This window comes from Calliopsis andreniformis, unplaced genomic scaffold (assembly GCF_051401765.1).
Source record: "Calliopsis andreniformis isolate RMS-2024a unplaced genomic scaffold, iyCalAndr_principal scaffold0002, whole genome shotgun sequence".
Classification (NCBI taxonomy): domain Eukaryota; kingdom Metazoa; phylum Arthropoda; class Insecta; order Hymenoptera; family Andrenidae; genus Calliopsis; species Calliopsis andreniformis.
Window position 1 is genome coordinate 23,271,878 of NW_027480423.1, and position 23,507 is coordinate 23,295,384.

Genomic DNA, 23,507 nt, shown 5'->3' on the forward strand with positions numbered 1-23,507 from the left:
ACTCTAGGGCGTTGCTCCACCACGTCTAATAGCTACGGCCTTAGAAGTCAACGCCAGGAGCATAAAGTACAATATAAATACAACAGCTTTTCCATCGTATAAAATGAATAACTGCAAACACTGTGCAAGTAATGGTCATTTCTACGTTCCGGGCAACCTAGGCTTCACTCTAGGGCGTTGCTCCACTAGATCGAATAGCTAGGGCCTTAGAAGTCAACGCCAGAGACATAAAATACAATATAAATACAACAGCTTTTCCACCGTAAAAAACGAATAATTGCAACCAGTGTGAAAGATATGGACATTTCTACGTACAGGGCAACCTAGGCTTCACTCTATGGCGTTCTTCCACCACATCGAATAGCTACGGCCTCAGAAGTCAACGCCTGAAACATAAAATACAATATAAATATAACAGTTTTTCCATCGTATAAAACGAATAATAGCAACCGGTGTGAAAGTTATGGTCATTTCTACGTTCCAGGCAACCTAGGCTTCACTCTAGGGCGTTGCTCCACCAGATCAAACAGTTAGGGCCTTAGAAGCCAACGCCCGAAGCATCAAATACAAAATAAATAGAACAGTTTTTCCATTGTATAAAACGAATAATTGCTACCAGTGTAAAAGTTATGGCCATTTCTACGTTGCGGGCAACCTAGGCTTCACCTTGGGCCGTTGTTCAACCAGATCGAATAGTTAGGGCCTAAGAAGTGAACGCCAGAAGCATAAAATACAATATAAATACAACAGTTTTTCCATCCTATAAAACGAGTAATTGCAACCAGTATGAAAGTTATGGTCATTTCTACTTTCCGGGCAACCTAGGATACACCCTAGGGCGTTGCTCCAACTGATTGAATAGTTAGCGCCTTAGAAGTCAGCGCCCGAAGCGTAAAATGCAAAATAAATAGAACAGTTTTTCCATCGTATAAAACGAATAACTGCAACCAGTGTGAAAGTACTGGTTATTTCTACGTTCCGGGCAACCTAGGCTTCACCCTAGGGCGTTGTTCCACCAGATGGAATAGTTAGGGCCTAAGAAGTCAACGCCAGAAGCATAAAATACGATATAAATTCAACAGCTTTTCCATCGTATAAAACGAATAATGGTAACCAGTGTGAAAGTTATGGTCATTTATACGTTCCGGTCAACCTAGGCTTCACTCTCGGACGTTGCTCCGCCAGATCGAGTAGTTAGGGCCTATGAAGTCAACGCCAGAAGCATAAAATACAATAAAGGTGCAACAGTTTTTCCATCGTATAACAGGAATAAATGCAACCAGTGTGAAGGTAATGGTATGTTCTACGTTCCGGGCAACCTAGGCGTCACTCTAGGGCGTTGCTCCACCACGTCTAATAGCTACGGCCTTAGAAGTCAACGCCAGGAGCATAAAGTACAATATAAATACAACAGCTTTTCCATCGTATAAAATGAATAACTGCAAACACTGTGCAAGTAATGGTCATTTCTACGTTCCGGGCAACCTAGGCTTCACTCTAGGGCGTTGCTCCACTAGATCGAATAGCTAGGGCCTTAGAAGTCAACGCCAGAGTCATAAAATACAATATAAATACAACAGCTTTTCCACCGTAAAAAACGAATAATTGCAACCAGTGTGAAAGATATGGACATTTCTACGTACAGGGCAACCTAGGCTTCACTCTATGGCGTTCTTCCACCACATCGAATAGCTACGGCCTCAGAAGTCAACGCCTGAAACATAAAATACAATATAAATATAACAGTTTTTCCATCGTATAAAACGAATAATAGCAACCGGTGTGAAAGTTATGGTCATTTCTACGTTCCAGGCAACCTAGGCTTCACTCTAGGGCGTTGCTCCACCAGATCAAGCAGTTAGGGCCTTAGAAGCCAACGCCCGAAGCATCAAATACAAAATAAATAGAACAGTTTTTCCATTGTATAAAACGAATAATTGCTACCAGTGTAAAAGTTATGGCCATTTCTACGTTGCGGGCAACCTAGGCTTCACCATAGGCCGTTGTTCAACCAGATCGAATAGTTAGGGCCTAAGAAGTGAACGCCAGAAGCATAAAATACAATATAAATACAACAGTTTTTCCATCATATAAAACGAGTAATTGCAACCAGTATGAAAGTTATGGTCATTTCTACTTTCCGGGCAACCTAGGATACACCCTAGTGCGTTGCTCGAACAGATTGAATAGTTAGCGCCTTAGAAGTCAACGCCCGAAGCGTAAAATGCAAAATAAATAGAACAGTTTTTCCATCGTATAAAACGAATAACTGCAACCAGTGTGAAAGTACTGGTCATTTCTACGTTCCGGGCAACCTAGGCTTCACCCTAGGGCGTTGTTCCACCAGATGGAATAGTTAGGGCCTAAGAAGTCAACGCCAGAAGCATAAAATACGATATAAATTCAACAGCTTTTCCATCGTATATTGTATATGTGCAAACAGTGTGAAAGTAATGGTCATTTCTACGTACCGGGCAACCTAGGCTCCACTCTCGGGCGTTGCTCCTGCAAATCGAATAGTTAGGGCCTTAGAAGTCAACGCCAGAAGCATAAAATACAATAAAGGTGCAAAAGTTTTTCCATCGTATAACAGGAATATCTGCAAACAGTGTGAAAGTAATGGTCATTTCCATGTTCCGGGCAACCAGGTCTTCACTCTAGGGCGTTCTTCCACCAGATCGAATAGTTAGGGCCTAAGAAGTCAACGCCAGAAGAATAAAATACAATATAAGTACAAAAGCTTTTCCATCGTATAACATGAATAATTGCAAACATTGTGAAAGTAATGGTCATTTCTACGTTCCGGCCAACCTAGGCGTCACTCTAGGGCGTTGCTCCACCACATCTAATAGCTACGGCCTTAGAAGTCAACCGCAGATGAATAAAATACAATAAAGGTGCCACAGCTTTTCCATCGTATAAAACGAATAATTGCAACCAGTGTGAATGTTATGGTCATTTCTACTTTCCGGGCAACCTAGGCTTCACCCTAGGGCGTTGTTCCACCTGATCGAACAGTTACGGCCTAAGAAGTCAACGCCAGAAGAATCAAATACAATATAAATATAACAGTTTTTCCATCGTATAATACGAATAATTGCTACCAGTGTGAAAGTTATGGTCATTTCTACGTTCCGCGTAACCCACGCTTCACCCTAGGGCGTTGTTCCACCAGACGGAATAGTTAGGGCCTAAGAAGTCAACGCCAGAAGCATAAAATACGATATAAATACAACAGCTTTTCCATCGTATAAAACGAATAATTGCAACCAGTGTGGAAGTTATGGTCATTTCTACGTTCCGGGCAACCTAGGCTTCACTCTAGTGCGTTGCTCGAACAGATAGAATAGCTGGGGCCTTAGAAGTCAACGCCCGAAGCATAAAATACAAAATAAATACAACAGTTTTTCCATCGTATAAAACGAATAATTGCTACCAGTGTGAAAGTTATGGTAATTTCTACCTTCCGGGCAACCTAGGCTTCACCCTAGGACGTTGTTCCACCAGATGGAATAGTTAGGGCCTAAGAAGTCAACGCCAGAAGCATAAAACACTATATAAATACAACAGTTTTTCCATCATATAAAACGAATAATTGCAACCAGGATGAAAGTTATGGTCATTTCTACTTTCCGGGCAACCTAGGCTTCACTCTAGGGCGTTGCTCCACCAGATCGAATAGTTAGGTCCTTAGAAGTCAACGCCAGAAGCACAAAATACGATATAAATACAACTGCTTTTCCATCGTATAAAACGAATAATTGCAACCAGTATGGAAGTAATGGTCATTTCTACGTTCCGGGCAACCTAGGCTTCACTCTAGGGCGTTGCTCCACCAGATAGAATTGTTGGGGCCTTAGAAGTCAACGCCCGAAGCATAAAATACAAAATAAATAGAACAGTTTTTCCGTCGTGTAAAACGAATAATTGCTACCAGTGTGAAAGTTATGGTCATTGCTACGTTCCGCGCAACCTAGGCTTCACCCAAGGGCGTTGTTCCACCAGATGGAATAGTTAGGGCCTAAGAAGTCAACGTCAGAAGCATAAAATACGATATAAATACAACAGCTTTTCCATCGTATAAGACGAATAATTGCAACCAGTGTGAATGTAATGGTCATTTCTACGTTCCGGGCAACCTTGGCTTCACTCTAGGGCGTTGCTCCACCAGATCGAATAATTAGGGCCTTAGAAATCAACGCCGGAAGCATAAAATACAATAAAGATGCAACAGTTTATCCATCGTAGAACAGGAATAATTGCAACCAGTGTGAAAGTAATGGTCATTTCCATGTTCCGGGCAACCAGGTCTTCACTCTAGGGCGTTCTTCCACCAGATCGAATAGTTAGGGCCTAAGAAGTCAACGCCTGAAACATAAAATACAATATAAATATAACAGTTTTTCCATCGTATAAAACGAATAATAGCAACCGGTGTGAAAGTTATGGTCATTTCTACGTTCCAGGCAACCTAGGCTTCACTCTAGGGCGTTGCTCCACCAGATCAAACAGTTAGGGCCTTAGAAGCCAACGCCCGAAGCATCAAATACAAAATAAATAGAACAGTTTTTCCATTGTATAAAACGAATAATTGCTACCAGTGTAAAAGTTATGGCCATTTCTACGTTGCGGGCAACCTAGGCTTCACCATAGGCCGTTGTTCAACCAGATCGAATAGTTAGGGCCTAAGAAGTGAACGCCAGAAGCATAAAATACAATATAAATACAACAGTTTTTCCATCATATAAAACGAGTAATTGCAACCAGTATGAAAGTTATGGTCATTTCTACTTTCCGGGCAACCTAGGATACACCCTAGTGCGTTGCTCGAACAGATTGAATAGTTAGCGCCTTAGAAGTCAACGCCCGAAGCGTAAAATGCAAAATAAATAGAACAGTTTTTCCATCGTATAAAACGAATAACTGCAACCAGTGTGAAAGTACTGGTCATTTCTACGTTCCGGGCAACCTAGGCTTCACCCTAGGGCGTTGTTCCACCAGATGGAATAGTTAGGGCCTTAGAAGTCAACGCCAGAAGCATAAAATACAATAAAGGTGCCACAGCTTTTCCATCGTATAAAACGAATAATTGCAACCAGTGTGAATGTTATGGTCATTTCTACTTTCCGGGCAACCTAGGCTTCACCCTAGGGCGTTGTTCCACCTGATCGAACAGTTACGGCCTAAGAAGTCAACGCCAGAAGAATCAAATACAATATAAATATAACAGTTTTTCCATCGTATAATACGAATAATTGCTACCAGTGTGAAAGTTATGGTCATTTCTACGTTCCGCGTAACCTACGCTTCACCCTAGGGCGTTGTTCCACCAGACGGAATAGTTAGGGCCTAAGAAGTCAACGCCAGAAGCATAAAATACGATATAAATACAACAGCTTTTCCATCGTATAAAACGAATAATTGCAACCAGTGTGGAAGTTATGGTCATTTCTACGTTCCGGGCAACCTAGGCTTCACTCTAGTGCGTTGCTCGAACAGATAGAATAGCTGGGGCCTTAGAAGTCAACGCCCGAAGCATAAAATACAAAATAAATACAACAGTTTTTCCATCGTATAAAACGAATAATTGCTACCAGTGTGAAAGTTATGGTAATTTCTACCTTCCGGGCAACCTAGGCTTCACCCTAGGACGTTGTTCCACCAGATGGAATAGTTAGGGCCTAAGAAGTCAACGCCAGAAGCATAAAACACTATATAAATACAACAGTTTTTCCATCATATAAAACGAATAATTGCAACCAGGATGAAAGTTATGGTCATTTCTACTTTCCGGGCAACCTAGGCTTCACTCTAGGGCGTTGCTCCACCAGATCGAATAGTTAGGTCCTTAGAAGTCAACGCCAGAAGCACAAAATACGATATAAATACAACTGCTTTTCCATCGTATAAAACGAATAATTGCAACCAGTATGGAAGTAATGGTCATTTCTACGTTCCGGGCAACCTAGGCTTCACTCTAGGGCGTTGCTCCACCAGATAGAATTGTTGGGGCCTTAGAAGTCAACGCCCGAAGCATAAAATACAAAATAAATAGAACAGTTTTTCCGTCGTGTAAAACGAATAATTGCTACCAGTGTGAAAGTTATGGTCATTGCTACGTTCCGCGCAACCTAGGCTTCACCCAAGGGCGTTGTTCCACCAGATGGAATAGTTAGGGCCTAAGAAGTCAACGTCAGAAGCATAAAATACGATATAAATACAACAGCTTTTCCATCGTATAAGACGAATAATTGCAACCAGTGTGAATGTAATGGTCATTTCTACGTTCCGGGCAACCTTGGCTTCACTCTAGGGCGTTGCTCCACCAGATCGAATAATTAGGGCCTTAGAAATCAACGCCGGAAGCATAAAATACAATAAAGATGCAACAGTTTATCCATCGTAGAACAGGAATAATTGCAACCAGTGTGAAAGTAATGGTCATTTCCATGTTCCGGGCAACCAGGTCTTCACTCTAGGGCGTTCTTCCACCAGATCGAATAGTTAGGGCCTAAGAAGTCAACGCCAGAAGAATAAAATACAATATAAGTACAAAAGCTTTTCCATCGTATAACATGAATAATTGCAAACATTGTGAAAGTAATGGTCATTTCTACGTTCCGGCCAACCTAGGCGTCACTCTAGGGCGTTGCTCCACCACATCTAATAGCTACGGCCTTAGAAGTCAACCGCAGATGAATAAAATACAATAAAGGTGCCACAGCTTTTCCATCGTATAAAACGAATAATTGCAACCAGTGTGAATGTTATGGTCATTTCTACTTTCCGGGCAACCTAGGCTTCACCCTAGGGCGTTGTTCCACCTGATCGAACAGTTAGGGCCTAAGAAGTCAACGCCAGAAGCATCAAATACAATATAAATATAACAGTTTTTCCATCGTATAATACGAATAATTGCTACCAGTGTGAAAGTTATGGTCATTTCTACGTTCCGCGTAACCTACGCTTCACCCTAGGGCGTTGTTCCACCAGATGGAATAGTTAGGGCCTAAGAAGTCAACGCCAGAAGCATAAAATACGATATAAATACAACAGCTTTTCCATCGTATAAAACGAATAATTGCAACCAGTGTGGAAGTTATGGTCATTTCTACGTTCCGGGCAACCTAGGCTTCACTCTAGGGCGTTGCTCGAACAGATAGAATAGCTGGGGCCTTAGAAGTCAACGCCCGAAGCATAAAATACAAAATAAATACAACAGTTTTTCCATCGTATAAAACGAATAATTGCTACCAGTGTGAAAGTTATGGTAATTTCTACCTTCCGGGCAACCTAGGCTTCACCCTAGGACGTTGTTCCACCAGATGGAATAGTTAGGGCCTAAGAAGTCAACGCCAGAAGCATAAAATACAACATAAATACAACAGATTTTCCATCGTATATTGTATATTTGCAAACAGTGTGAAAGTAATGGTCATTTCTACGTACCGGGCAACCTAGGCTCCACTCTCGGGCGTTGCTCCTGCAAATCGAATAGTTAGGGCCTTAGAAGTCAACGCCAGAAGCATAAAATACAATAAAGGTGCAAAAGTTTTTCCATCGTATAACAGGAATATCTGCAAACAGTGTGAAAGTAATGGTCATTTCCATGTTCCGGGCAACCAAGTCTTCACTCTAGGGCGTTCTTCCACCAGATCGAATAGTTAGGGCCTAAGAAGTCAACGCCAGAAGAATAAAATACAATATAAGTACAAAAGCTTTTCCATCGTATAACATGAATAATTGCAAACATTGTGAAAGTAATGGTCATTTCTACGTTCCGGCCAACCTAGGCGTCACTCTAGGGCGTTGCTCCACCACATCTAATAGCTACGGCCTTAGAAGTCAACCGCAGATGAATAAAATACAATAAAGGTGCCACAGCTTTTCCATCGTATAAAACGAATAATTGCAACCAGTGTGAATGTTATGGTCATTTCTACTTTCCGGGCAACCTAGGCTTCACCCTAGGGCGTTGTTCCACCTGGTCGAACAGTTAGGGCCTAAGAAGTCAACGCCAGAAGCATCAAATACAATATAAATATAACAGTTTTTCCATCGTATAATACGAATAATTGCTACCAGTGTGAAAATTATGGTCATTTCTACGTTGCGCGCAACCTACGCTTCACCCTAGGGCGTTGTTCCACCAGATGGAATAGTTAGGGCCTAAGAAGTCAACGCCAGAAGCATAAAATACGATATAAATACAACAGCTTTTCCATCGTATAAAACGAATAATTGCAACCAGTGTGGAAGTTATGGTCATTTCTACGTTCCGGGCAACCTAGGCTTCACTCTAGGGCGTTGCTCGAACAGATAGAATAGCTGGCGCCTTAGAAGTCAACGCCCGAAGCATAAAATACAAAATAAATAAAACAGTTTTTCCATTTTATAAAACGGATAATTGCAACCAGTGTGAAAGTTGTGGTCATTCCTACGTTCCGGGCAACATAGGGATCACTCTTGGACGTTACCCCACCATATTGAGTAGCTAGGGCCTTAGAAGTCGACGCCAGAAGCATACAATACAATATAAATACAACAGTTTTTCCATTGAATAAAACGAATAATTGCAATCAGTGTGAAAGTAATTGTCGTTTCTACGTTCCGGGAAACATAGGCTTCACTCTTGGACGTTGCCCCACCAGACCGAATAGCTAGGACCTTAGAAGTCAAAGCCAGAAGCAGAAAATAAAATAAAAATGCAACAGTATCTCTACCGTATAGCATGAATAATTGCAACCAGTGTGAAAGTAATGAACATTTCGACGTTTCAGGCATCCTAGACTTAACTCTGAGGCATTGATCCACCAGATCGAAGAGTTAGGGCCTCAGAAGTCAACGCCAGAAGCATAAAATACAAAATAAAACAACATTCTTTCCATCGTATAAAACGAAAAATTGCAACCACTGTGAAAGTGATGGTCATATCCACGTTCCGGGCAACCTCAGCTTGACTCTAGGGCGTTGCTCCACCAGATCGAATGGCTAGGGTCTTAGAAGTCAACGCCCGAAGCATAAAATACAATAAAGATACAACAGTTTTTCCATCGCATAGCAGGAATAATTGCAACAAGCGTGAAGGAAATGGTCATTTCTACGTTTCGGGCAACCTAGGCTTTACTCTTGGTCGCTGCTCCACCAGATCGAATAGTTAGGGTCTTAGAAGTCAACGCCCGAAGCATAAAATACAATAAAGGTACAACAGTTTTTCCATCGAATAACAGGAATATTTGCAACCAGAGTGAAGGTGATGGTCATTTCTACGTTCCGGGCAACGTAGGCTCCACTCTAGGGTGTTGGTCCACCAAATCCAATAGTTAGGGCCTAAGAAGTCAGCGCCAGAAGCACCAAATGCAAAATAAATACAACAGTTTTTCCATCGTATAAAACGAATAATTGCAACCAGTGTGAAGGTAATGGTCATTTCTACGTTCCGGGCAACCTAGGCTTCAGTCTAGGGCGTTGCTCAACTACATCGAATAGCTGCGGCCTTAGAAGTCAACACCAGAAGCATAAAGTACAATATAAATACAACAGTTTTTCCATTGAATAAAACGAATAATTGCTATCAGTGTGAAAGTGATGGTCATTTCTACGTTCCGGGCAAAATAGGCTACACCCTTGGATGTTGCCCTACCAGATGGAATAGCTAGGACCTTAGAAGTCAAAGCCAGAAGCAGAAAATACAATAAAAATGCAACAGTATTTCTACCGTATAGCATGAATAATTGCAACCACTGTGAAAGTTATGGTCATATCTACGTTCAGGGCAGCCTAGGCTTCACGCTAGGGCGTTGCTCCACCACATCGAATAGCTACGACCTTAGAAGTCAACGACTGAGGCATAAAATACAAAATAAGGACAACAGCTTTTCCATCGTATAAAACGAATAATTGCAACCAGTGTGAAAGTTATGGTCTTTTCTACGTTCCGGGCAACCGAGGCTTCACTCTAGGGCGTTGCTCCACCAGGTCGAATAGTTAGGGCCTATGAATTCAACGCCTGAAGCATAAAATACAATAAAACTACAACAGTTTTTCCATCGTATAACAGGAATAATTGCAACCAGTGTTAAGGTTATGGTCATTTCTACGTTCAGGGCAACCTAGGCTGCATTCTAGGGCGTTCCTCCACTAGATCGAATAGTTAGGGCCTTAGAAGTCAACGCCAGAAGCATAAAATACCATTTAGATACATCAGTTTTTCCATCGTATAAAACGAATAATTGCAACCAGTGTGAAAGTAAAGGCCATTTCTACGTTCCGGGCAACACAGGCTTCACTCTAGGGCGTTGTTCCACCAGATCGAACAGTTAGGGCCTAAGAAGTCAACGCCAGAAGCATAAAATACAATAAAAATGGAACAGTTTTTCCATCACATAGAATGAATAATTGCAATCAGTGTGAAAGCAATGATCATTTCGACGTTTCGGGCATCCTAGATTTAACTCTGAGGCATTGCTCCACCAGATCGAATACGTAGGGCCTTGGAAGTCAACGCCAGAAGCATAAAGTACAATAAAAATGCAACAGTTTGTCCATCGTATAACAGGAATAATTGCACCCAGTGTGAAAGTGATAGTCATTTCTACGTTTCGGGCAACCTAGGCTTCACTGTAGGGCGTTGCTCCGCCAGATCGAATAGTTAGGGCCTGAGAAGTCAGCGCCAGAAGCATAAAATAGAATATACATCCAACAGTTTTTCCATCGTATAAAACGAATAATAGCAACCAGTTTGAAAGTTAAGGTAATTTCTACATTCCGGGCAACCTAGGCTTCACTCTAGGGCGTTGCTCCACTGGATCGAATAGCTAGGGCTTTGGAAGCCAACGCCAGAAGCATAAAATACAAAATAAGGGCAACAGCTTTTCCGTCGTATAAAACGAATAATTGCAACCAGTGCGAATGTAATGGTCATTTCTACGTTTCGGGCAACATACGCTTCACTCTTGGACGCTGTCCCCGGTATCGAATAGTTAGGGCCTAAGAATTCAACGAGAGAAGCATAGAGTACAATAAAAATGCAACAGTTTTTCCATCGTATAGCATGAATAATTGCAACCAGTGTGACAGTAATAGTCATTTCATCGTTTCGGCATCCTAGACTTAACTGTGAGGCATTGCTCCACCAGATCGAATACAAAGGGCCTTAGTAGTCAAAGCCAGAAGTATAAAGTACAGAACAATCCAACTGTTTGTCCATCGTATAACAGGAATATTGCAAACACTGTGAAAGTAATGGTCATTTCTACGTACCGGGCAACCTAGGCTCCACTCTCGGGCGTTGCTCCTGCAAATCGAATAGTTAGGGCCTTAGAAGTCAACGCCCGAAGCATAAAATACAAAATAAATAGAACAGTTTTTCCATCGTATAAAACGAATAATTGCTACCAGTGTGAAGGTTATGGTCATTGCTACGTTCTGCGCAACCTAGGCTACACCCAAGGGCGTTGTTCCACCAGGTGGAATAGTTAGGGCCTAAGAAGTCAACGTCAGAAGCATAATATACGATATAAATACAACAGCTTTTCCATCGTATAAGACGAATAATTGCAACCAGTGTGAATGTAATGGTCATTTCTACGTTCCGGGCAACCTAGGCTTCACTCTAGGGCGTTGCTCCACCAGATCGAATAATTAGGGCCTTAGAAATCAACGCCAGAAGCATAAAATACAATAAAGATGCAACAGTTTTTCCGTCGTAAAACAGGAATAATTGCAACCAGTGTGAAGGCAATGGTCTTTTCTACGTTCCGGGCAACCTATGCTTCTCTCTAGGGCGGTGCACCACAAGATCAAATAGTTAGGGCCTAAGAAGTCAACGCCAGAAGCATAAAATACAACATAAATACAACAGATTTTCCATCGTATATTGTATATTTGCAAACAGTGTGAAAGTAATGGTCATTTCTACGTACCGGGCAACCTAGGCTCCACTCTCGGGCGTTGCTCCTGCAAATCGAATAGTTAGGGCCTTAGAAGTCAACGCCAGAAGCATAAAATACAATAAAGGTGCAAAAGTTTTTCCATCGTATAACAGGAATATCTGCAAACAGTGTGAAAGTAATGGTCATTTCCATGTTCCGGGCAACCAAGTCTTCACTCTAGGGCGTTCTTCCACCAGATCGAATAGTTAGGGCCTAAGAAGTCAACGCCAGAAGAATAAAATACAATATAAGTACAAAAGCTTTTCCATCGTATAACATGAATAATTGCAAACATTGTGAAAGTAATGGTCATTTCTACGTTCCGGCCAACCTAGGCGTCACTCTAGGGCGTTGCTCCACCACATCTAATAGCTACGGCCTTAGAAGTCAACCGCAGATAAATAAAATACAATAAAGGTGCCACAGCTTTTCCATCGTATAAAACGAATAATTGCAACCAGTGTGAATGTTATGGTCATTTCTACTTTCCGGGCAACCTAGGCTTCACCCTAGGGCGTTGTTCCACCTGGTCGAACAGTTAGGGCCTAAGAAGTCAACGCCAGAAGCATCAAATACAATATAAATATAACAGTTTTTCCATCGTATAATACGAATAATTGCTACCAGTGTGAAAATTATGGTCATTTCTACGTTGCGCGCAACCTACGCTTCACTCTAGGGCGTTGCTCGAACAGATAGAATAGCTGGCGCCTTAGTAGTCAACGCCCGAAGCATAAAATACAAAATAAATAAAACAGTTTTTCCATTTTATAAAACGGATAATTGCAACCAGTGTGAAAGTTGTGGTCATTTCTACGTTCCGGGCAACATAGGGTTCACTCTTGGACGTTACCCCACCATATTGAGTAGCTAGGGCCTTAGAAGTCGACGCCAGAAGCATACAATACAATATAAATACAACAGTTTTTCCATTGAATAAAACGAATAATTGCAATCAGTGTGAAAGTAATTGTCGTTTCTACGTTCCGGGAAACATAGGCTTCACTCTTGGACGTTGCCCCACCAGACCGAATAGCTAGGACCTTAGAAGTCAAAGCCAGAAGCAGAAAATAAAATAAAAATGCAACAGTATCTCTACCGTATAGCATGAGTAATTGCAACCAGTGTGAAAGTAATGAACATTTCGACGTTTCAGGCATCCTAGACTTAACTCTGAGGCATTGATCCACCAGATCGAAGAGTTAGGGCCTCAGAAGTCAACGCCAGAAGCATAAAATACAAAATAAAACAACATTCTTTCCATCGTATAAAACGAAAAATTGCAACCACTGTGAAAGTGATGGTCATATCCACGTTCCGGGCAACCTCAGCTTGACTCTAGGGCGTTGCTCCACCAGATCGAATGGCTAGGGTCTTAGAAGTCAACGCCCGAAGCATAAAATACAATAAAGATACAACAGTTTTTCCATCGCATAGCAGGAATAATTGCAACAAGCGTGAAGGAAATGGTCATATCTACGTTTCGGGCAACCTAGGCTTTACTCTAGGGCGCTGCTCCACCAGATCGAATAGTTAGGGTCTTAGAAGTCAACGCCCGAAGCATAAAATACAATAAAGGTACAACAGTTTTTCCACCGTATAAAACGAATAATTGCAACCAGTGTGAAAGTAAAGGCCATTTCTACGTTCCGGGCACCCTAGGCTTCGCCCTAGGGCGTTGCTCCACCAGATCGAATAGCTAGGGACCTGAAGGTCAACGCCAAGGGCATAAAATACACTAAAAATACAACAGTCTTTCCATCGTATAACAGAAATAATTGCAACCAGTGTGAAAGTAATGGTAATTACTACGTTCCGGGTAACCTAGGATACACTCTAGGGCGTTGCTCCACCAGAGCGAACAGTTAGGGCCTAAGAAGTCAACGCCAGAAGCATTAAATGCTATAAAAATACAACAGCCCTTCCATCGTATAACAGGAATAATTGCAACCAGTGTGAAAGTAATGGTCATTTCTACGTCATCGGGCAACATGGGCTTCACTCTTGGACGTTGCCCCACGAGATCGCATAGCTAGGACCTTAGAAGTCAACGCCCGGAGCATTAAATACAAAATAAATAGAACAGTTTTCCATTGTATAAAACGAATAATTGCAACCAGTGTGAAAGTTATGGTAATTTCTACGTTCCGGGCAACCTAGGCTTAATTCTAGGGCGTTGTTCCAACTGATCGAATAGTTAGGGCCTAAGAAGTCAACGCCAGAAGCATAAAAAACAATATAAATACAACACCTTACCCATCGTATAAAACGAATAATTGCAATCAGAATGAAAGTTATGTCATTTCTACGTTTCGGGCATCCTACACTTAACTCTGAGGCATTGCTCCACCAGATCGTATACACAGGGCCTTAGACGTCAAATCCAGGAGCGTAAAGTACAATATAAATCCAACAGGTTGTCCATCGTATAACAGGAATAATTGCAACCAGTGTTAAAGTTATGGTCATTTCTACGTTCCGGACAACCTAGGCTTCATTCTAGGGCGTTGCTCCACTAGATCGAATAGTTAGGGCCTTAGAAGTCAACGCCAGGAGCATAAAATACGATATAGATACACCAGTTTTTCCATCGTATAAAACGAATATTTTCAAACAGTGTGAAAGGAATGGCCATTTCTACGTACCGGGCAAACTAGGCTTTACTCTAGGGCGTTGCTCCACCAGATCGAATAGTTAGGGACTTACAATTCGACGCCAGAAGCATAAAATATTCTAAAAATACAACAGTCCTTCAATCGCATAAAAGGAATAATTGCAACCAGTGTGAAAGTAATGGTCACTTCTACGTTCCGGGCAACCTAGGCTTCCCTCTAGGATGTTGCTCCACCCGATCGAATAGCTAGGGACTAGGAGGTCAGCGCCAGAAGCATAAAGTACAATAAAAATACAACAGTTTTTCCATCGTGTAACAGGAATAATTGCAACCAGTGTGAAGGATATGGTCATTTCAATGTTCCGGGCAAACCTAGGCTTCACTCTAGGGCGTTCCTCCACCAGATCGAATAGTCAGGGCCTAAGAAGTCAACGCCAGAGGCATAAAATACAATAAATATACAACAGCTTTTCCATCGTGTAACAGGAATAATTGCAACCAGTGTGAAAGATATGGCCATTTCTACGTTCCGGGCAACCTAGGCTCCACCCTAGGGCGTTGCTCCACCACATCGAATAGCTACGGCCTTAGAAGTCAACGCCAGAAGCATAAAATACAAAATAAATACAACAGTTTTTCCATCGTATAAAACGGATAATTGAAACCGGTGTGAAAGTTATGGTCATTTCTACGTTCCGGGCAACCTAGGCTACACTCTATGGCGTTTCTCCACCAGACCGAATAGTTCGGGCCTAAGAAGTCAACTCCAGAGGCATAAAACACAATAAAAATAAAAGAGTTTTTCCATCGTATAAGACGAATATTTGCAACCGGTGTGAAAGTTATGGTCATTTCTATGTTCCGGGCAAACCTAAGCTTCACTCTAGGGCATTGCTCCACCAGGTCGAATAGTTAGGGCCTATGAATTCAACGCCTGAAGCATAAAATACAATAAAACTACAACAGTTTTTCCATCGTATAACAGGAATAATTGCAACCAGTGTTAAGGTTATGGTCATTTCTACGTTCAGGGCAATCTAGGCTGCATTCTAGGGCGTTGCTCCACTAGATCGAATAGTTAGGGCCTTAGAAGTCAACGCCAGAAGCATAAAATACCATTTAGATACAACAGTTTTTCCATCGTATAAAACGAATAATTGCAACCAGTGTGAAAGTAAAGGCCATTTCTACGTTCCGGGCAACACAGGCTTCACTCTAGGGCGTTGTTCCACCAGATCGAATAGTTAGGGCCTAAGAAGTCAACGCCAGAAGCATAAAATACAATAAAAATGGAACAGTTTTTCCATCACATAGAATGAATAATTGCAATCAGTGTGAAAGCAATGATCATTTCGACGTTTCGGGCATCCTAGATTTAACTCTGAGGCATTGCTCCACCAGATCGAATACGTAGGGCCTTGGAAGTCAACGCCAGAAGCATAAAGTACAATAAAAATGCAACAGTTTGTCCATCGTATAACAGGAATAATTGCACCCAGTGTGAAAGTGATAGTCATTTCTACGTTTCGGGCAACCTAGGCTTCACTGTAGGGCGTTGCTCCGCCAGATCGAATAGTTAGGGCCTGAGAAGTCAGCGCCAGAAGCATAAAATAGAATATACATCCAACAGTTTTTCCATCGTATAAAACGAATAATAGCAACCAGTTTGAAAGTTAAGGTAATTTCTACATTCCGGGCAACCTAGGCTTCACTCTAGGGCGTTGCTCCACCAGATCGAATAGATAGGGCCTATGAATTCAACGCCTGAAGCATAAAATACAATAATACTACAACAGTTTTTCCATCGTATAAAATGAATAATTGCAAACAGTGTGAAAGCGATGGTCATTTCTAGGTCCCGGTCAACCTAGACTCCGCTCTAGGGCGTTGCTCCACCAGATCGAATAGCTACGGCCTAGAAGTCAACGCCAGAGGCATAAAATACACCATAAATACAACAGTTTTTCCATTTTGTAAAACGGATAATTGCAAGCAGTGTGAAAGTTGTGGTCATTTCTACGTTCCGGGCAACATAGGGTTCACTCTTGGACGTTACCCCACCATATTGAGTAGCTAGGGCCTTAGAAGTCCACGCCAGAAGCATACAATACAATATAAATACAACAGTTTTTCCATTGAATAAAACGAATAATTGCAATAAGTGTGAAAGTAATTGTCATTTCTACGTTCCGGGAAACATAGGCTTCACTCTTGGAGGTTGCCCCACCAGACCGAATAGCTAGGACCTTAGAAGTCAAAGCCAGAAGCAGAAAATAAAATAAAAATGCAACAGTATCTCTACCGTATAGCATGAATAATTGCAACCAGTGTGAAAGTAATGAACATTTCGACGTTTCAGGCATCCTAGACTTAACTCTGAGGCATTGATCCACCAGATCGAAGAGTTAGGGCCTCAGAAGTCAACGCCAGAAACATAAAATACAAAATAAAACAACATTCTTTCCATCGTATAAAACGAAAAATTGCAACCACTGCAAAAGTGATGGTCATATCCACGTTCCGGGCAACCTCAGCTTGACTCTAGGGCGCTGCTCCACCAGATCGAATGGCTAGGGTCTTAGAAGTCAACGCCCGAAGCATAAAATACGATAAAGATACAACTGTTTTTCCATCGTACAGCAGGAATAATTGCATCAAGCGTGAAGGAAATGGTCATTTCTACGTTTCGGGCAACCTAGGCTTTACTCTAGGGCGCTGCTCCACCAGATCGAATAGTTAGGGTCTTAGAAGTCAACGCCCGAAGCGTAAAATACAATAAAGGTACAACAGTTTTGCCATCGAATAACAGGAATATTTGCAACCAGAGTGAAGGTGATGGTCATTTCTACGTTCCGGGCAACCTAGGCTCCACTCTAGGGTGTTGGTCCACCAAATCCAATAGTTCGGCCTAAGAAGTCAGCGCCAGAAGCACCAAATGCAAAATAAATACAACAGTTTTTCCATCGTATAAAACGAATAATTGCAACCAGTGTGAAGGTAATGGTCATTTCTACGTTCCGGGCAACCTAGGCTTCAGTCTAGGGCGTTGCTCAACTACATCGAATAGCTGCGGCCTTAGAAGTCAACGCCAGAAGCATAACGTACAATATAAATACAACAGTTTTTTCATTGAATAAAACGAATAATTGCTATCAGTGTGAAAGTGATGGTCATTTCTACGTTCCGGGCAACATAGGCTACACCCTTGGATGTTGCCCCACCAGATGGAATAGCTAGGACCTTAGAAGTCAAAGCCAGAAGCAGAAAATACAATAAAAATGCAACAGTATTTCTACCGTATAGCATGAATAATTGCAACCACTGTGAAAGTTATGGTCATATCTACGTTCCGGGCAACCTAGGCTTGACTCTAGGGCGTTGCTCCACCACATCTAATAGCTACGACCTTAGCAGTCAACGCCAGAAGCATAAAATACAATATAAATACAACAGCTTATGCAACGTAAAGAATGAATAATTGCAAACAGTGAGAAAGTAATGGTCACATCTACGTTCCGGGCAACCGAGGCTTCACTCTAGGGCGTTGCTCCACCAGATCGAATAGTTAGGGCCTATGAATTCAACGCCTGAAGCATAAAATACAATAAAACTACAACAGTTTTTCCATCGTATAAAAGGGATAATTGCAACCAGTGTTAAGGTTATGGTCATTTCTACGTTCCGGGCAATACAGGCTTCACTCTAGGGCGTTGTTCCACCAGATCGAATAGTTAAGGCCTAAGAAGTCAACGCCAGAAGCATAAAATTCAATAAAAATGGATCTGTTTTTCCATCATATAGAATGAATAATTGCAATCAGTGTGAAAGTAATGACCATTTCGACGTTTCGGGCATCCTAGATTTAACTCTGAGGCATTGCTCCACCAGATCGAATACGTAGGGCCTTGGAAGTCAACGCCAGAAGCATAAAGTACAATAAAAATGCAACAGTTTGTCCATCGTATAACAGGAATAATTGCAACCAGTGTGAAAGTGATAGTCATTTCTACGTTTCGGGCAACCTAGGCTTCACTGTAGGGCGTTGCTCCGCCAGATCGAATAGTTGGGGCCTGAGAAGTCAGCGCCAGAAGCATAAAATAGAATATAAATGCAACAGTTTTTCCATCGTATAAAACGAATAATAGCAACCAGTTTGAAAGTTAAGGTAATTTCTACGTTCCGGGCAACCTAGGCTTCACTCTAGGGCGTTGCTCCACCAGATCGAATAGTTATGGCATTGGAAGTCGACGCCCGAAGCATAAAATACAAAATAAAAAGAACAGTTTTTCCATTGTATAAAACGAATAATTGCAACCGGAGTGAAAGTTATGGTCATTTCTACGTTCCGGGCAACCTATGCTTCACACTAGGGCGTTGCACCACTGGATCGAATAGTTAGGGCCTTGGAAGCCAACGCCAGAAGCATAAAATACAAAATAAGGACAACAGCTTTTCCATCGTATAAAACGAATAATTGCAACCAGTGCGAATGTAATGGTCATTTCTACGTTTCGGGCAACATACGCTTCACTCTTGGACGCTGCCCCCGGGATCGAATAGTTAGGGCCTAAGAATTCAACGCCAGAAGCATAGAGTACAATAAAAATGCAACAGTTTTTCCATCGTATAGCATGAATAATTGCAACCAGTGTGACAGTAATAGTCATTTCATCGTTTCGGCATCCTAGACTTAACTGTGAGGCATTCCTCCACCAGATCGAATACAAAGGGCCTTAGTAGTCAAAGCCACAAGTATAAAGTACAGAACAATCCAACAGTTTGTCCATCGTATAACAGGAATCTTGCAAACACTGTGAAAGTAATGGTCATTTCTACGTTCCGGGCAGCCTAGGCTTCACGCTAGGGCGTTGCTCCACCACATCGAATTGCTACGACCTTAGAAGTCAACGACTGAAGCATAAAATACAAAATAAGGACAACAGCTTTTCCATCGTATAAAACGAATAATTGCAACCAGTGTGAAAGTTATGGTCTTTTCTACGTTCCGGGCAACCGAGGCTTCACTCTAGGGCGTTGCTGCACCAGATCGAATAGTTAGGGCCTATGAATTCAACGCCTGAAGCATAAAATACAATAAAACTACAACAGTTTTTCCATCGTATAACAGGAATAATTGCAACCAGTGTGCAGGTAATGGTCATTTCTACGTTCCGGGCAATACAGGCTTCACTCTAGGGCGTTGTTCCACCAGATCGAATAGTTAAGGCCTAAGAAGTCAACGCCAGAAGCATAAAATACAATAAAAATGGAACTTTTTTTCCATCATATAGAATGAATAATTGCAATCAGTGTGAAAGTAATGACCATTTCGACGTTTCGGGCATCCTAGATTTAACTCTGAGGCATTGCTCCACCAGATCGAATACGTAGGGCCTTGGAAGTCAACGCCAGAAGCATAAAGTACAATAAAAATGCAACAGTTTGTCCATCGTATAACAGGAATAATTGCAACCAGTGTGAAAGTGATAGTCATTTCTACGTTTCGGGCAACCTAGGCTTCACTGTAGGGCGTTGCTCCGCCAGATCGAATAGTTGGGGCCTGAGAAGTCAGCGCCAGAAGCATAAAATAGAATATAAATGCAACAGTTTTTCCATCGTATAAAGCGAATAATAGCAACCAGTTTGAAAGTTAAGGTAATTTCTACGTTCCGGGCAACCTAGGCTTCACTCTAGGGCGTTGCTCCACCAGATCGAATAGTTATGGCATTGGAAGTCGACGCCCGAAGCATAAAATACAAAATAAAAAGAACAGTTTTTCCATTGTATAAAACGAATAATTGCAACCGGAGTGAAAGTTATGGTCATTTCTACGTTCCGGGCAACCTATGCTTCACACTAGGGCGTTGCACCACTGGATCGAATAGTTAGGGCCTTGGAAGCCAACGCCAGAAGCATAAAATACAAAATAAGGACAACAGCTTTTCCATCGTATAAAACGAATAATTGCAACCAGTGCGAATGTAATGGTCATTTCTACGTTTCGGGCAACATACGCTTCACTCTTGGACGCTGCCCCCGGGATCGAATAGTTAGGGCCTAAGAATTCAACGCCAGAAGCATAGAGTACAATAAAAATGCAACAGTTTTTCCATCGTATAGCATGAATAATTGCAACCAGTGTGACAGTAATAGTCATTTCATCGTTTCGGCATCCTAGACTTAACTGTGAGGCATTCCTCCACCAGATCGAATACAAAGGGCCTTAGTAGTCAAAGCCACAAGTATAAAGTACAGAACAATCCAACAGTTTGTCCATCGTATAACAGGAATCTTGCAAACACTGTGAAAGTAATGGTCATTTCTACGTTCCGGGCAGCCTAGGCTTCACGCTAGGGCGTTGCTCCACCACATCGAATTGCTACGACCTTAGAAGTCAACGACTGAAGCATAAAATACAAAATAAGGACAACAGCTTTTCCATCGTATAAAACGAATAATTGCAACCAGTGTGAAAGTTATGGTCTTTTCTACGTTCCGGGCAACCGAGGCTTCACTCTAGGGCGTTGCTGCACCAGATCGAATAGTTAGGGCCTATGAATTCAACGCCTGAAGCATAAAATACAATAAAACTACAACAGTTTTTCCATCGTATAACAGGAATAATTGCAACCAGTGTGCAGGTAATGGTCGTTTCTACGTTCCGGGCAACCTAGGCTTCACTCTAGGGCGTTGTTCCTCCAGATCCAATTGTTAGGGCCTTAGAAGTCAGCGCCAGAAGCATAAAATACAAAATAAAAAGAACAGTTTTTCCATTGCATAGAACGAATAATTCCAACCGGAGTGAAAGTTATGGTCATTTCTACGTTCCGAGCAACCTAGGCTTGACTCTAGGGCGTTGCTCCACCACATCTAATAGCTACGACCTTAGAAGTCAACGCCAGAAGCATAAAATACAATATAAATACAACAGCTCTTCCATCGTATAAAACGAACAATTGCAACCAGTGTGAAAGGTATGGTCTTTTCTACGTTCCGGGCAACCGAGGCTTCACTCTAGGGCGTTGCTCCACCAGATCGAATAGTTAGGGCCTATGAATTCAACGCCTGAAGCATAAAATACAATAAAACTACAACAGTTTTTCCATCGTATAAAAGGGATAATTGCAACCAGTGTTAAGGTTATGGTCATTTCTACGTTCCGGGCAACACAGGCTTCACTCTGGGGCGTTGTTCCACCAGATCGAATAGTTAAGGCCTAAGAAGTCAACGCCAGAAGCATAAAATAAAATAAAAATGGAACAGTTTTTCCATCATATAGAATGAATAATTGCAATCAGTGTGAAAGTAATGACCATTTCGACGTTTCGGGCATCCTAGATTTAACTCTGAGGCATTGCTCCACCAGATCGAATACGTAGGGCCTTGGAAGTCAACGCCAGAAGCATAAAGTACAATAAAAATGCAACAGTTTGTCCATCGTATAACAGGAATAATTGCAACCAGTGTGAAAGTGATAGTCATTTCTACGTTTCGGGCAACCTAGGCTTCACTGTAGGGCGTTGCTCCGCCAGATCGAATAGTTGGGGCCTGAGAAGTCAGCGCCAGAAGCATAAAATAGAATATAAATGCAACAGTTTTTCCATCGTATAAAACGAATAATAGCAACCAGTTTGAAAGTTAAGGTAATATCTACGTTCCGGGCTACCTAGGCTTCACTCTAGGGCGTTGCTCCACCAGATCGAATAGTTAGGGCATTGGAAGTCCACGCCCGAAGCATAAAATACAAAATAAAGAGAACAGTTTTTCCGTTGTATAAAACGAATAATTGCAACCGGAGTGAAAGTTATGGTCATTTCTACGTTCCGGGCAACCTAGGCTTCACACTAGGGCGTTGCTCCACTGGATCGTATAGTTAGGGCCTTGGAAGCCAACGCCAGAAGCATAAAATACAATATAAATACAACACCTTTTCCATCGTATTACAGGAATAATTGCAACCAGTGTTAAGGTTATGGTCATTTCGACGTTCAGGGCAACCTAGGCTTCATTCTAGGGCGTTGCTCCACTAGATCGAATAGTCAGGGCCTTAGAAGTCAACGCCAGAGGCATAAAATACACAATAAATACAACAGTTTTTCCATTTTATAAAACGGATAATTGCAACCAGTGTGAAAGTTGTGGTCATTTCTACTTTCCGGGCAACATAGGGTTCACTCTTGGACGTTAGCCCACCATATTGAGTAGCTAGGGCCTTAGAAGTCGACGCCAGAAGCATACAATACAATATAAATACAACAGTTTTTCCATTGAATAAAACGAATAATTGCAATCAGTGTCAAAGTAATTGTCATTTCTACGTTCCGGGAAACATCGGCTTCACTCTTGGACGTTGCCCCACCAGACCGAATAGCTAGGACCTTAGAAGTCAAAGCCGGAAGCAGAAAATAACAAAAAATGCAACAGTATCTCTACCGTATAGCATGAATAATTGCAACCAGTGTGAAAGTAATGAACATTTCGACGTTTCAGGCATCCTAGACTTAACTCTGAGGCATTGATCCACCATATCGAAGAGTTAGGGCCTCAGAAGTCAACGCCAGAAGCATAAAATACAAAATAAAACAACATTCTTTCCATCGCATAAAACGAAAAATTGCAACCACTGTGAAAGTGATGGTCATATCCACGTTCCGGGCAACCTCAGCTTGACTCTAGGGCGTTGCTCCACCAGATCGAATGGTTAGGGTCTTAGAAGTTAACGCCCGAAGCATAAAATACAATAAAGATACAACAGTTTTTCCATCGTATAGCAGGAATAATTGCAACAAGCGTGAAGGAAATTGTCATTTCTACGTTTCGGGCAACCTAGGCTTTACTCTAGGGCGCTGCTCCACCAGATCGAATAGTTAGGGTCTTAGAAGTCAACGCCCGAAGCATAAAATACGATAAAGGTACAACTGTTTTTCCATCGAATAACAGGAATATTTGCAACCAGAGTG